Genomic DNA, 16,120 nt, shown 5'->3' with positions numbered 1-16,120 from the left:
AATTTGTCTGGATGTTTTTTAAGTAAATGGGTTCGCATGCTACCAGTACTTTGGTTATTTTTCTTATCCTGAACATACTTTCCCCTGAACAAAGCGTTTACATTCTTAAAATATTTTGTTTTGACAAAGACACACAAAGATAAAATGTTTAACGCCACTTCATAAAATTATCTAAAAAACTTGAAACCAATTTACCATAAACACCATATTAACAAATTGGATATCTATTTTGTCAATCTCACCGAAGGGCTACATGTCTAACTAAAGAAGAATTATAAACAAATGGAAACAAGCAATACTTACTTGTCACAATATAGACATTTTGCAAAGTCTTTGGTCACACCGTCTGTAAGAACTACGCGTTCGAGTCTGAAATGCTTCCACACATAACTTCTGTAGCATCGCGCAGAGGCAGGAGCAAGTTCCGACACGTCAATAATATCACTCCTAACGCACGCCATTAACATTAACGTTCCGAAATACGTTTAGGAGGCGCAAATACCTAAGGTACAGAGACCTACACTTCACGTTCAAACGCGCCGTTGAAAACTAAATGGTGATTCTGCTAAACACGGCCCTATATAACAATGAGCGTAAGTTTTTTAGGGACGCAGCCGTTTTCCTAATATTGGCCTATACCGCGTATTTTAGTTAATTGAAAAAAAGGGCCTTCAAAACCTTTCTTTATGAAAAAACGAACACCTCAATGCCTATTAGAGTTTCACCTATCCAGGATACAAGCGAAACGTGACGTAATCCGATTTTACGTCAGATACCACAGATAACCGATAGAAATGTCAACAACATCGTATTGATGTCAGATACGATGTAATCCGAATGTTTATCTAAAAAAATGCATCTGATCTGAGTTGATACTGGCTTTCAATTTTATAACCGATAGCTAAAAGGAAGGAATTATATCTGATCTGTTCGGATCAGAAATCGGATATTCATGTTCAGTTTAAAGCACTAGGCGAGAAGGAGAGAACCCCTATCCCAAAATATTTTTCCTCCCACCCACCTCTCACACTCACGAGCCATTATGAAACGCATAGTTTTCAAACTCACCCCCTTTTACACCCCTCTTACACCGCCCGTAAAAACTCGCGCTCTTTTAATATAAGTTTTTCGAGTAGGCAAAGAGGTTCACTCCAATAATTCATGATATTACATTGTTGCGCTCATTTTCTTGCCTATTGTTTTGTTAAAGGCCTACCACTCCCACTCACCCTCCACTCACAATCGTATAATTTCTGAGTCTCTCCTCACAAAACGCTCATTTCACTCCAAAAGGAGAGGAGAGCGCCCATGTCTGCTGACATGGTCTTTAAGAAAGAAAGTTCAAATACTTGCATATCTGAAAGAATTGAGATTTATGAGTTTAATTTTCATATTTTTAAATGAGAAATATTGCGAAGCGGAAAGTAACATAGGCAGTTTGATTGTGATGTTCATATTAGTGTCGAAAAGAACTGTAGATTGATCGTGATCTTTAGAGAGTTATACATTACGTCAATTTTTGAAGGTTCGAAATTTTTGAAATTAACGAACACTTCTTGTTTTGATACGGTTTTTACTTTATCAGCTATAAGTTTTTCTGTCCATTTTATTCCCCTTATAGGGCTCAACCTAATTGGAAATATTTGAGAGAAGAAATTTGGTCGTCGTCGGAATCAGACACGTGAATTTACGCTCCTGCAAACGCTAAGCCTAGACTCGGACTTTTAATTTGCGACTTTTAACTTTTATTTATTTTAACCGAACTCGGAGTTTTAAATGATAAATCCTAGAATTTTTCTATTCGACTAGCAATAATTTTATTGCTTAATCAATCGTGACAACATGAAACATTGCTTACCAGACTGCGAATTTAAAGGAGCGGGTGAAAAGCATGGCAAAATGATATATTGTGGGTTTTGTACAACTTGGTATCACCTAACATGCCAAGGCTTAAAAGAGCTGTGCCTGGAATATTCTGGATCTGTGCGGATTGTCTACACGACCTAATTAAAACTAAAAATCCTATTGGAGAAATGGCGGACTTTAAAGAAGAAGTAAGTGTCTCATTTCAGAAAATTGACAAATCTATAAATACTGTGAACCAAGAAGTTAAGGGTATAAAACAACAACTTGAAGAGATTACTACCAAATTGAATGATGAATTAGAACTAAACTTGTGCCATAAAATTGAAGAATTGCAGAATAAAATTCAAACCATTCAGACAACTACTGCTGATTGTTTTGGGGTAGTTGATGAAAAAGTTAACAGAATACTGAGCAGGCCAGCTCCATCAACAAGAGGACCCTTACCATTCTTAGCCCCGATAGGCAGACCTAAAGAGCAAGAAAACGATACCATATTTGCAAATGTTATACCCCGTGAAAACTGTCCCGAACCCTTCCAAAGAAAACCCTTTACAGAGATCCTGACTCGGAATCTTGAACAAGGGAAAGTTAATAACAGTAACAAGAACCTACGATCTGTTTCCCAACAACAGCAACGTAAGGAGAGACCAGACCACCAATCCTGGACTAAAGTTTAGGGTAGATCCCGTAGCCAAACACAATTAAAGAGACATTCTGGCAGGATGACAAAGGAACGGGCCTCAACTTGCAAATTAAAAGTTACAAACCAGACCAGGACTATTTTATTGGTAATTGCTCAGTTAGGGCAAGCGAAGCCCTTGTGCGCAAACATCTGGTGGATAACGGTATCGCAGATGTTGCAATTAGGCAGTCATATAAAACCAAACATCCGGAGATCAATTTTAAAAACTTTATAATGAGATCAAGCAGCGACCCGAAGGACGTATTAAGTCCAGACCTTTGGCCATCTGGGGTCTCATGCCGTCGTATATCCAAAACAGACCAACAAGATGACTTCCCTAAAATATGGGGTACTAATGATGATAGAAATCTATTAACTTGGTCAAATTCCCCGAAATCTAGTTACCAGCTCTCAAATTGCAGCTCCGAAACCAGTTCGCATCTCGAAGATGTTGAAATTAATGAGGCTCATGTAACCATAAACAAAAATGGAGACTACTGGTCCACGGATTTCATTATTGAATGCAGTAGTAAACACGACAAAAACATTCGGGACTTACAAAATTGGCCTCACCCATCGAGCATTAAAAGAGTTAGTGTTCAAACCATTAATTCTAGTGATAATAGTGACGAGGACCCATCCATAGTGTGACCGGGTGACTCCCTTATTGAAAATCACACCCAAGAATTAGACAATAACCAGATATATCGTACCAATCCTACTAAAAATTATGCCGGCCTAAAAATAGGTCATTTAAATATAAGAAGCCTAAAGTATAAAACTCATGAAGTTGAATTTTTACTAAAAGAGAACAATTTGGACATTCTTGGTCTTACTGAGACATGGCTAACCGACACAATCCCCGATATAATCTGTGATATTGCAGGGTATACTTTCTGGAGACAGGACCGGCCGGGACTGCGAGGTGGAAGTGTTGGAATTTATTTTAAGTCAAATCTGCCACTTAACCTTACACAGATCCAGTTAGAGTCTAGACCAATAAACTCGTCGCTGGAGGCAATATGGGTTGAACTTTCATATCGGAACTCCGGTAAATTGTTTATAGGCATCATGTATATACCACCTATGGCCAATATTATTAAAGTATGACCTACTGCTATAAACTAAATAGACTCGGATAAAATGCAAGCATGTTGCTGCTCTGTTTATTTTAGAACGACTGATTAAATTGTTTACAATGCTCTAACAAGAAACCTTTGATTAGTATATTAGAAAACATATTGTCTATTTATTTAATTGATAACTTTGCTGGTTTTTTTAACACCCTATCTCAAAGTATCTATTATAACTTAATTTTGTCCAATTAATGAAACAAAACGTTGAGTTTTAACTCTATCTAAGGGTTTCGTTAACAAATCGGCTACCATTAGCTCAGTACTACAATTAATCAAAAATGTCTTGATTAGAATCAAAACCTAAAAAGTATCGATAAGACTGAGGTTATCACTTGTCTGAAGGATCAAATATTAATTTTTCTTTTTAATTGAAACTTAAAGGCATGCTCAAGAAAAAACAACATTCCATTACCGTTTTCCGTTGAAATAAATTATTTTACTGGTAATCAATTTCAAAAATTTACTTATCTCGGCTTTTCGACCACAATTCTATTCCCCGAAAACATTTTATCATTACATTAATTACTTTTGGGAGAGTACGTGTATGGTTTTGCGTTTGAAAGGTTCCTAAAGACGTTACATCCCCATTCGTGACCGGCACGCTTCGCAGTGGAACATTTTAATTATTCTAAAACCAATGGCGCCAAATTCAATAGGGACAGAAAGATTTTTACTCGCGGTTTAGCAAAATGATGTAATATCAAGTGTACTTTAGTCAACCGTCGTATTGTTCTTTCTCATAGTTCAGTGCATGATCAGTGTTACTGCCGAATTTCTCTCTCTAGTTTCTAACAATGGTCAGGGACTATTTGATATGGCACGGGACAACGTTATATACATTTGTAAATTCTAAGTAGCACAAAAGGAAAAATAATCCATTTTTTTATATTTCGGTTTGATATAAATAAACTCATGATAGTAGTTATAACGAACTGAAAGTCAAGGGAATGGCACCGGTAATGAGCAGCGAAATGAGAGGAAAGTTTGCTTCAAGTTAGCAGAGGGTCATGGTAGTGAAAATAGTAATCTAGAATTTTGTTCGTTCAAACCTTAATATATCATGAAAAATTCAAGTGTGGAGGCGGCACTACCTAGAAAGATAGATTTTGACAGATAACAGCAAAAAAATTATGTTCTACACACACTGGGACTATGGGAGAGTTTCTGGGCCGCAGGTCGCACATGATGAAGTTTCAACTCCAGTTCACATCAATTCTCCCTGGTCTTACTAGTAGCCGGTTAAGCTATTGTTTGCTCAGGTCCTGTTGGTCTCGAAAGGGTTATATAGTGCTTGTTATCATGGCTAAACAGACCGCTATTACAGTTTTTCCTATTGTTTTATAGGTTATCTCCCAAAAGTAATTAATGTAATGATAAAATGTTTTCGAGGAATGGAATTGTGGTCGAAAAGCCGAGATAAGTAAATTTTTGAAATTGATTACCAGTAAAATAATTTATTTCAACGGAAAACGGTAATGGAATGTTGTTTTTTCTTGAGCATGCCTTTAAGTTTCAATTAAAAAGAAAAATTAATATCTGATCCTTCAGACAAGTGATAGCCTCAGTCTTATCGATACTTATTAGGTTTTGATTCTAATCAAGACATTTTTGATTAATATCTGTTCCTTCAGTCTTCATTTTAATTAAGAATGTTAAGAAACTTTTACATTTTCAAAATCTGCACTAAGCAGAAACATATATATATAAAGGGGACCATAATTTTAGCTCAATCAGACATTTATTTATAATGATACTTCAAAAAAAAACGTAAATCAATAAAAGTTTGTATTCTTATTGTAATTAACATAATACAATTTTTTACAATCATTTATTGAAACGCGAGGCGCCCCCCTAAAAATTCCAGAAATAGGACCAAATTGGCAATTTTACAAAATTTTTTAAAATGCTGATTTGTGTCCGTTTAACATTTAGCTCAAAATTGTTATAAGCAAATATGAAATTCGGATATCCTTAAAACTTCATAAAGACGACCCGAGATTGTCAAATTCAAACTTCCCTGAGTTTTCCATGTTTTTCCCGTATATGGAGTATCCTATGTAACAAATGTTAACGAAGGAGGGAAGGGGCAAGTAGGACTATTACATAATCAAAGGATATCCCCGTATCTCTAATATAACCCGAGGGGCTTCTCACTTCCCCAAAAAATGTACATCAGATTTCTTATTTCCAAATATTTCCGATTTATTTCTATTATTTTTGTATTTCTTTATTTCCCGATATTTCCCCTTAAATTTCCAATATTTCGATTATTCCTTCGTATTTCTAATATTTCTCAGTATTTCTATTATTTTTGAATTTTTTTATTTACCGATATTTCTCCTAAAATTTCAAATATTTTCACTATATTTCCTTTAAATTTCCAATATTTCGATTATTCCTTCGTATTTCTAATATTTTTCAGTATTACTATTATTTTTGTATTTCTTTATTTCCCGATATTTCTCCTAAAATTTCCAATTTTTTCACGATATTTCCCTTAAATTTCCAATATTTCCATTATTCCTTCGTATTTCCAATATTTCCGATATTTCTCATTATTTCTTAATATTTCCGATATTTCCGATATTTCTCATTATTTCTTAATATTTCCGATATTTCTCATTATTTCCTAATATTTCCGATATTTCTCATTATTTCCCGATATTTCTCATTATTTCCCAATATTTCCGCTATTTCTCATTATTTCCCAATATTTCCGCTATTTCTCATTATTTCTCAATATTACGATATTTCTCGAAATATTGAAATATCTTTCTTAAGGCTTGTACACCATATTTCGTAAGTGGCTAGCCCCTCGATATAACCTGAGTTACGAGCATCCAAAATTTAGTGTAATGTTAATCCTATGGAGAAGGCAAAGTACCTACAAGCATTCACAAGCACCTACAAGTACTTACAAGTACCCATGGCAAGTACCCACAAGTACCCACGAGCACCTACAAGCACCCACGAGTACCTACAAGCACCCACAAGTACCTACAAGCACCCACAAGTACCTACAAGCACCCACAAGTACCTACAAGCACCCACAAGTACCTACAAGCACACAAAAGTACCTACGAGCACCCACAAGTACCCACAAGCACCTACAAGCACCCACAAGTACCTACAAGCAACCACAAGTACCTACAAGCACCCACAATTACCTACAAGCACCCACAAGTACCTACAAGCACCCACAAGCACCCACAAGCACCCACAATTACCTACAAGCACCCACAAGTACCTACAAACACCCACAAGTACCTAAAAACACCCACAAGTACCCGGGGCAAGCACCCGGAAAAGTAAACACAAGTACCTTCAAGCACCCACAAGTCCCCGGGGCAAGCACCCGGAAAAGTAAACACAAGTACCTTCAAGCACCCATAAGTACCCACAAGCACCCACAAGTACCTACAAGCACCCACAAGTACCTACAACCGCCCACAAGTACCTACAAGCACACACAAGTACCCACAAGTACATACAAGCACCCACAAGTACCCAAAAGTACCCACAAGTACCCAAAAGTACCTACAAGTACCCAAAAGTACCTACAAGCACCCACAAGTACCTACAAGCACCCACAAGTACCCAAAAGTACCTACAAGTACCTACAAGTACCCACAAGTACCTACATGTACCCACAAGTACCTTCAAACACCACAAACACCTACAAGCACCCACAAGTACCTACAAACACCCACAAGTACCTACAAACACCCACAAGTACCTACAAACACCCACAAGTACCTACAAACACCCACAAGTACCTACAAACACCCACAAGTACCTACAAACACCCACAAGTACCTACAAACACCCACAAGTACCCGGGGCAAGCACCCACAAGTACCTACAAGCACCCACAAGTACCCACAAGTACCTACAAGCACCCTCAAGTACCCACAAGTACCAACAAGCACACAAAAGTACCTACAAGCACACAAAAGTACCTACAAGCACCCACAAGTACCTACAAGCACCCACAAGTACTTACAAGCACCCACAAGCACCTACAAGTACCTACAAGCACCGAAGATACCCGGGGCAAGGTACCCAAAAGTACATAAAAGCACCCACAAGTACGTACAAGCACCTACGAGTACCCACAAGTACCTACAAGCACCCACAAGTACCCACAAGCACCTACAAGTACCCACAACTACCCACAAGTACCCACAATCACCTACAAGTATCCACAAGCACCTACAAGTACCCAGAAGCACCTACAAGTACCCAGAAGCACCTACAAGTACCCACAAGCACCTACAAGTACCCACAAGCACCTACAAGTACCCACAAGAACCTACAAGTACCCACAAGAACCTACAAGTACCCACAAGCACCTACAAGTACCCACAAGCACCTACAAGTACCTACAAGAACCCACAAGCACCTACAAGTATCCACAAGCACCTACAAGTACCCACAAGAACCCACAAGTACCCACAAGCACCTACAAGTACCCACAAGCACCTACAAGTACCTACAAGAACCCACAAGCACCTACAAGTATCCACAAGCACCTACAAGCACCCGGGCAAAGCACCTACAAGAGCTCAAAAGCCATGTTTTTCTTGCTTAATATCCCTCTAACGGCGTGAATCACGACAAAAACGCCGTAATTCCAATATAAAAAATTAGGGCTAAAATGCGTGTCTCTAACAGTGCTAAAACGCTGTAATTCCAATACCCAAAACAACGTAAGTCAAAGTATGTGTTAATAATGATAAAAATCAATACTTTAACTTAATTGATCTTAATGAATCTAAAAAAAGGCGCTACATTGAACTGTTCTCTTTCATTTAAGATGGTTCCCAAACGTATCGAATGAATCGTTTTCCTTATATGTCTGCTGACATAATCCTCTTTTTTATAAAATTCCCTTGTTATGTCTATGGAAGAATATTGTATCTTTCACCAAATGTCGGATTCATTTTATGGATTCTAAAACCACCCTTAACAACTTTATTCTTTATAGAATTAACTTTTAGTTGGATCTCTTTGAAATTTTAACCACATAATTAGGGCCCAAATTTTAGTTCACTGGCAAAATTTAAAAGCAGCAAACACAATACGAAAAAGGTTACGGCCAATCAAAGAACCCTCCTTTAGCATTAGAGGCGGTATCAAGTCTTATCTAAGAGAGCGACCGCTCTCCTAGAATAGACAAAGTTAAATATGTTATGTAAATCTTTAACAAAATAAAAACGAGTCGCAATGTGCTTCGTGCGTGGCGAAATCGCCTCATTTTGAACCATCTTCAAACAGCTCTGATTATCTTCATAGATGTTAGTTGAGACTTGTGGCTGCTTTAGATCTTCAAGTAAATAGTTGAGCCATAGTGCTTCTTGACAAGCTGTAGCTAGCGCAACATACTTCGCTTCTGTTGAGGAAAGGGCTACATTCTCCTGTTTGCGGCTGGCCCAGCTAATAGTCCCTCCGTACCATTGAAAGACAAATCCTGAATTTGACTTCCGGTCATTTTGATCTCCGGCATAGTCTGCGTCAGCGTATCCATAAATGTCATTCGAATGATTTTAATTATTTCCCAATTTCAATCTGTATTCTTGACTTCCTCATGACGCGTTTCACCGCCGTCCAATCAGCTGTACTGGGATTAGTTATTTTCCTGCTCAATATGGATATACTAATTGCGATATCCGGCCTTGTTCATGTCGCTACGTATAAAAGGCAGCCAATGGCTTGACGATAACGATCCTTTTCAGGCATTGCTATATCTTCACGTTGCACGTCGTTCTTCAAGTATCCCGTATCCATAGGAGTCCTTTCTGGCTTAGCATTTTCCAACTGAAAGCGTTTCAGAATTCGAGATATATAACTTGATTGATGAATACTATAAATTCCGTTGCCGTTGCGTTCCACTTTTATTCCCAAATAAAGTTTTGGTGGTTCAAGGTCGCTGACAGTGAAGTTCTTAGCCAGACGTTCATGTAAAGCTTGTATAAACTTGTCATCTCCGACAACGAGAACATCGTCAACGTAGATAAATACATAGTACCATGCGTCTCCATTCTGCTTTGCATACAGACATATATCCGCTTTCCCTCTCTGAAACCCGTCAGATGAAAGCAATTCGTTGAGACGTTCGTTCCAGACGCGATCCGACTGTTTTAAGCCCGTAGAGGCTTCGGTGGAGCTTGCATACGAGGTTTTCTTGACTTGCGAATCCCAGAGGCTGTTTCATGTAAGTTTCTTCATTTAGTACGCCGTTTAGAAAAGCAGTCTTGATGTCAAAATGGTGCATTTTTAGGTTCTTGCGACCTGCCAGCGCAAGTAAAACGCGAAAAGTCGCCAGCTTTCCGACCGGAGCGAAAACTTCGTCGTAGTCCGAGCCGTACTTCTGTGAAAACCCTTGTGCCACAAGACGAGCTCTGTACTTTGAGACATTCCCATGCGCATCAAGCTTCGTTTTAAATACCCATTTACAGCCAATGGCCTGTTTATGTTTCGGTAGATCAGTTAAAGTCCATGTGTTCAATTCTTCAAGAGAGTGTAGTTCTTCTGCCATCGCCATCTGCCAGTCGACACGCTGAGGGCTTGAGAGAGCTTCTTCGACAGTCCGAGGATCGTCTGGTATGTCCTGCTTTACATTCATTACGGTTGCGAAACGCTCGGGTGGAACTCCTTTATTTGGCCGGGTTGATACTCTACGTTCAATGAGCTCCTTGCCGGTGACTTCTGCATCGTCCATCCCTTTCGTCTCGTCAATGGTCCCCCGTCCAATCTGTAAGTATGATTCGTCTGCATCCACAGATTAATGTGAACATGGCGATTCCAAGAACTTTACGTCTCTGCTGGCAATTACACGATCTGTCGAAGCATCAAGGAGCCTTTACGCTTTTGACCCTTCTTCGTAGCCGAGAAAAATTAGCATCCTAGCCTTGGCGTCTAACTTGCGGCGTTTCTCGTCAGGTATAAAAGCAAATGCCGGACATCCAAAGTGACGAATATGACGTAGGTCGGGAATTGTTCCGTACCAGTATTCATACGGTGTCCTTTCGAGCGACTGACTTGGTAGCCTATTTTGCAAGTAACATGCAGTTCTTACAGCTTCGCCCCAAAACCGTTTATCCAACTTCGCGTCTGTTAGCAAACGCCGTGCCATCTCGAGCAACGTTCTGTCGTCTTCCTTGGCAAATAGCGCTTCATTCTTCATATTGAGCTTGTAGAGCTCTCCAGTTGAGGACGCAGTAGCAACGACGTGGTCTTCGCCTTTTATAATGGAGCAACTGTCTCCAGAAAACCTGACTTGTAATCCGTTCATGACCAGCTTCCGTACGGATATTAAACTTCCTTTAAGCATTGGTACGTACAACACGTCTTGGAAAACAGCAATTTTTACGGAATCATCCACTAGACAGCGTAGTTCCCCAGAACCTCGTCCAGAGACTTCCAAAGTAGTTCCATCAGCTAAGTATACCTTGTCATTATAGGAGGGATCGAATTTCCCGAAGAACCGTTTGTCGTTGGTCATATGGCAAGATGCGCCTGAATCGATGTACCATGAGTTAGCGTAAGGCTTGCTACTAAGTTGGAAGTGTATTCTTCAACTTGTTCTTCCTCTTGCGATCGCTGTGCTACATTCGCTCTAGGTTTTTCTCCGCTGTTACCGCCATGTTTAAGTTTATTGGCCAATACCCAACAGTCTTTTCTCAGGTGACCCTTTTTACCGCATCCAAAACACGTAGGCTTCCTTGGACCCTTGTGTTTCTTCCTTTCGACAGATGACAAAGCAGTTTGTTTATCTTCAAAAGAATTCCCTTTACTGGAACTTTCCTGTCGCCTTCGGTACTCGTCGATCAACTTTCCTTTGACTAATCCCAATGTCAAATTCGAATCGGGCCGTGATTCCAGAGCCATAACCCTAGTCTCGTAACTCTCAGGAAGACTGCATAGTAAAAGCCACAATCAAAGTTTCCTTTAAAGTTTCGCCTAAACTTGTGAGACGGGAAACGACGTCCAACATTGCGTCGAGGTGATCCTCCATATTACCGGATTCACTGAGTTGACTGCGACAGAGTCGTTTCAATAAAAATACCTTGCTGCAGAGCGTACTCTTCTCGTGATAATTCTTCAATGCCGTCCAAGCGTCAAGGGCCGTAGTTTTAGACCGAATATGGTTCAGCTGATTATCGTCCACCAGAAGACCAATTGTTGCTCTTGCTTTGCAATCCTTCTTTGTCCAATCATTCGTGATGGGAGATGGTGCAGGCGTGGATACTACATCCCAGATGTCTTCCCGTATGAGAAGCATCCCCATACGAAATTTCCATACTTGGTAATTCGTACCGTTTAACTTGCTAAACTTCACTGTAGTACCGTCTGCCATATCGTCCCACTTACAATAGCTAACCTCAAACTAAAACGGTGTACTCATAAAATCCGCACTAACCACGTACTGGACCCATAACCTATTAAAGTATGACCTACTGCTATAAACTAAATAGACTCGGGATAAAATGCAAGCATGTTGCTACTCTGTTTATTTTAGAACGACTGATTAAATTGCAGGGTATACGTTCTAGAGACAGGACCGGCCGGGACTGCGAGGTGGAAGTGTTGGAATTTATTTTAAGTCAAATCTGCCACTTAACCTTACACAGATCCAGTTAGAGTCTAGACCAATAAACTCGTCGCTGGAGGCAATATGGGTTGAACTTTCATATCGGAACTCCGGTAAATTGTTTATAGGCATCATGTATATACCACCTATGGCCAATATTATTCAAGTATGACCTACTGCTATAAACTAAATAGACTCGGATAAAATGCAAGCATGTTGCTACTCTGTTTATTTTAGAACGACTGATTAAATTGTTTACAATGCTCTAACAAGAAACCTTTGATTAGTATATTAAAAAACATATTGTCTATTTATTTAATTGATAACTTTGCTGGTTTTTTTAACAAATATGGCAGACACTGTTACGGAACTACAAAGCAGCCTTTCCTAACGGAGATTATATTACTTGGGGACACCAACTGCGACATAATGCACAAACCCCCTCAGCGAAAACTAAACTGCTAATAGAAACACTAAGGGAATATAAGCAGATGATAACCGTTCCAACCAGAATCACATTCGAGACGAAAACACTAATAGATCATGTGTACACTAATTTACCACACCGTATATTAACGACTAAGGTACAATCTTGTAGTGTCTCGGACCACGACCTCATTCACATTATCAGGAAAAAATGTTGTCCAAAAATAGTTAAATCATTGAAAAATCGCAGAAATCTTATGGTAATGGACATGGACTTATTTATATCTTCACACTGACCTAACAAAAATCGAATCTACCTTTACTGACCCCGAACAAGGTCTAGAAATTTTCATACATACCGTAAAACAACATTTAAATATTCACACCCCATTTAAGAAAAAATTCACCCCTACTGTAAAACATCCATGGTTAAGCCCGTATATTAAATCTCAAATGCACATCCGAGACAGATATAAAACAAAATCAATAATCCCTGAGTTGAAAGAAGTCTTCACAGAACTATATAGGAAACAAAGAAACTTGGTGAATAGTTTAATAATTAATAGTAAGACTAGCTACTTCAAGTATAACTTGAGTAAGGATAAATCCTTGGCTACGGTTTGGAAGACGCTTAAACCCCACCTTAAGTCAAAACCTAATAATCTAATTACTAAAATCAAGCATAAGGACAATATATAGGAAAACCCTAATGCCATAGTAAATGCATTAAATGAATACTATATAAATATTGCGGAAGAGTTGCTCTCCAAAAATAATCAAAACAAAGATAGCCATACAAGTACGACCCAATTATGTACCACGGTTACAAAAGAATTGGAACCTCCTCTAACTGAATTTCCGCTTGTGTCTGAAAATGATGTATTTAAAATGCTTAAAAAGCTTAATGTAAATAAGGCATGTGGGATTGACGAGTTGGGTCCGGCCTTGCTTAAGGGTCTAGCAGCCATAATTGCCAAGATAATGACCAAAATCGTTAATATGGTGTTGACTTCGGGACGTTTTCCCAATCAATGGAAAATGGCTAAGATTGTCCCGGTTTATAAATCTGGGGATGTGCGGGATCCAAAGAGTTATCGTCCAATCTCAATCCTGCCTGCCTTTTCACTCATATGTGAAAGGATCTTATATAATACTGTGTATAACTATCTAGAAGAGAGGCAGGCACTGTATAAATATCAAAGTGGTTTCAGATCTAAGCATTCCACTACTACTCGTATTTTTGATCTCTATGAGACTGTCCTAAAACACCTTAATGAGGGTATGTATGTTATGATCGTGTTCATCGATATGTCTAAAGCTTTTGCCACGGTGCAGCACGAAGTACTTATAAGTGACCTTGAACGGAACGGTATACATGGTACAGTATTGGAATGGTTTAGATCTTATCTATCAAATAGACTAGCAGACAGTATATCATAACGAACATTACTCGAAAAAGCTGCTTATTAAGCACGGGGTTCCTCAGGGCAGTGTCGTGGGTCCCCTTTTATTTAACGTCTATACAACGGATTTATATAAATCCCTAAGATCTTCCAACTCAAAGGAATATGCCGATGACACGGCCCTGGTGGCCGCGTATAAAAATATGAACCAGCTAATCAGAAACGTTGAACTTGACCTGGAAAATCTAAAAGACACGTTACTAAAGAAAGGTCTTATACTAAATGTAGAGAAAACTAATTTTATGTTATTATCGCCAAACAAACAAATGAGAAATCAAGCTAACTGCATAGTCACTCTGTGTAATAACACCATTAATAGGGTCAAGAAGTATAAATACTTGGGCCTATGGGTCGATGAACTGTTATCATGGACCAATCATATATAATATGTGACCAAGAAAGTTCACACAAGACTCTGGGTTCTGAGGCCCCTTCAGAATAGTTCAGATACTGATACCATACGAATGACATATAATGCGTGTGTGAAACCAATATTCCAATATTTTATTTTAACACATCCAAGGCAAATCAATCTAAGCTAAGATCTTTGCATACTTCGTGCGCAAAGCTCATATCCAATATTCGTAAATATTCTTCCGCAATCCTGGCCAGAAATGTCGCGAATATAAGCACCCCGGAATATGACTACCATTATGATCTTTTAATTTTTTTCTATAAAGTTAAACACGGCTTCTTCCCTGAATATATCCTTAACTGGTTTCCGGAGGGAAACACTGAAATAAGAACGCGTGGAGATATTTATAATTTTTATACAGAAATTTTTACGAGCCATAGAGACAAGAGCGTTAAGTTCCAGGCCATAAAGCACTGGAACGAGCTAGATAACGCGACCAAAGCCCTAAATTCAATGAAGGTTTTCAAAAATGCCGCGCGCAATAACGTTTAACATAAATCTTCCTCATAATTTATTACTTTTATTACTCAATAACCTTTCTAAATTCTATTATACGTTAAATTTATTAACATAAAAGTACGGACATCATTGTAAATAAGGTTAATCATTAATGATTGCTCCAATAAAAGCCTTTATTATTATTATTATTAAAATGGAAAACGCGTATTATTTTTAAAATGATATACAAGTGTCATATTAAAATATTTTTACTAAAGTAATTTTGGTTAAAAAAACTAAGATAAGAATTTTTTCAAATAATTGATGTTTTATAATCATGTGTTCAAAAGTGAAAATTGAATATCTGTTACTTCAGGCATTTAATTTTCTACACTTATCTCTTACTTCTTCCCGTCTTTGTCTACAAAGACAGTTTTTATTGATATACTTCCAACGCAGGTCAATACAATAGATGACATTTGTGCATCGTCGGTGATTTTATTGGCCGTGAAGTAATGTTCTAAACTTTCATAATATGAAGTTAAAGATTTTGCATCTGGATCAAATTGAGTACATTGACCATACGTAGTAGCGTAGACAACGGTAGGAGGCGTAGGTTGTGCCATTGTGGTCAAGGCCTAAGGTTCTGTGTAGACTTTGTTGAAGTTCAGTAAATGTCGAATATTTATTGTTTTCCGCATCTCGCCTCCGTCGCCTATTTTGTAGTGTTTGTGGTTGTCGTAATGCGAAAAGAAGACTCGTTATTAAAGAAAATTACTAAACTTTATTATTGAAATGAAATATAAATGAAGTTAAGGTCTACATCAAAACATGTCTTACCCGAGCTGGTGACATTCTATTCTGGCGAATGCCTGTTTTCTTTTTAGCCTTCTCTCTGCCCGGATGAGTCGACCAAATATCAAACAATATTTGTTATCAGGGTTTGGTCTGCTAGCGACCTCTAGCATTAGGAATGTGCATTTTCTTTGTGGCGCGCAATTTGAAAAGTAGTTGTGACAAATATAACAATTTGTTAAAAAGTGGAACACATTAATAATAAAATAGGCAAAAAACACGACTTCCTCAGATTTCAAACTGAAG

At 38.4% G+C, this 16,120-nt stretch overlaps 1 long non-coding RNA gene across 1 annotated transcript; it reads right to left on the bottom strand.

The window, feature by feature from the left end:
- Nucleotides 1–66: 66 nt before the first annotated feature.
- Nucleotides 67–15,849, bottom strand: LOC149684731 (uncharacterized). The gene is made up of 4 exons (XR_016383980.1): nucleotides 15,600–15,849; nucleotides 15,425–15,539; nucleotides 304–577; nucleotides 67–84 (listed from the first exon to the last, which is right to left on the bottom strand). It is a non-coding gene; the product is annotated as an uncharacterized LOC149684731 (long non-coding RNA).
- Nucleotides 15,850–16,120: the final 271 nt, after the last annotated feature.

The sequence above is a fragment of the Phalangium opilio genome, unplaced genomic scaffold (assembly GCF_054372755.1).
Source record: "Phalangium opilio isolate 3A_F unplaced genomic scaffold, DU_Popi_V2 ptg000032l_1, whole genome shotgun sequence".
In the NCBI taxonomy this organism is placed as follows: Eukaryota; Metazoa; Arthropoda; class Arachnida; order Opiliones; family Phalangiidae; genus Phalangium; species Phalangium opilio.
Note: the sequence above shows the minus strand (reverse complement) of the source record. Positions and strands in the feature narration are given on the sequence as shown.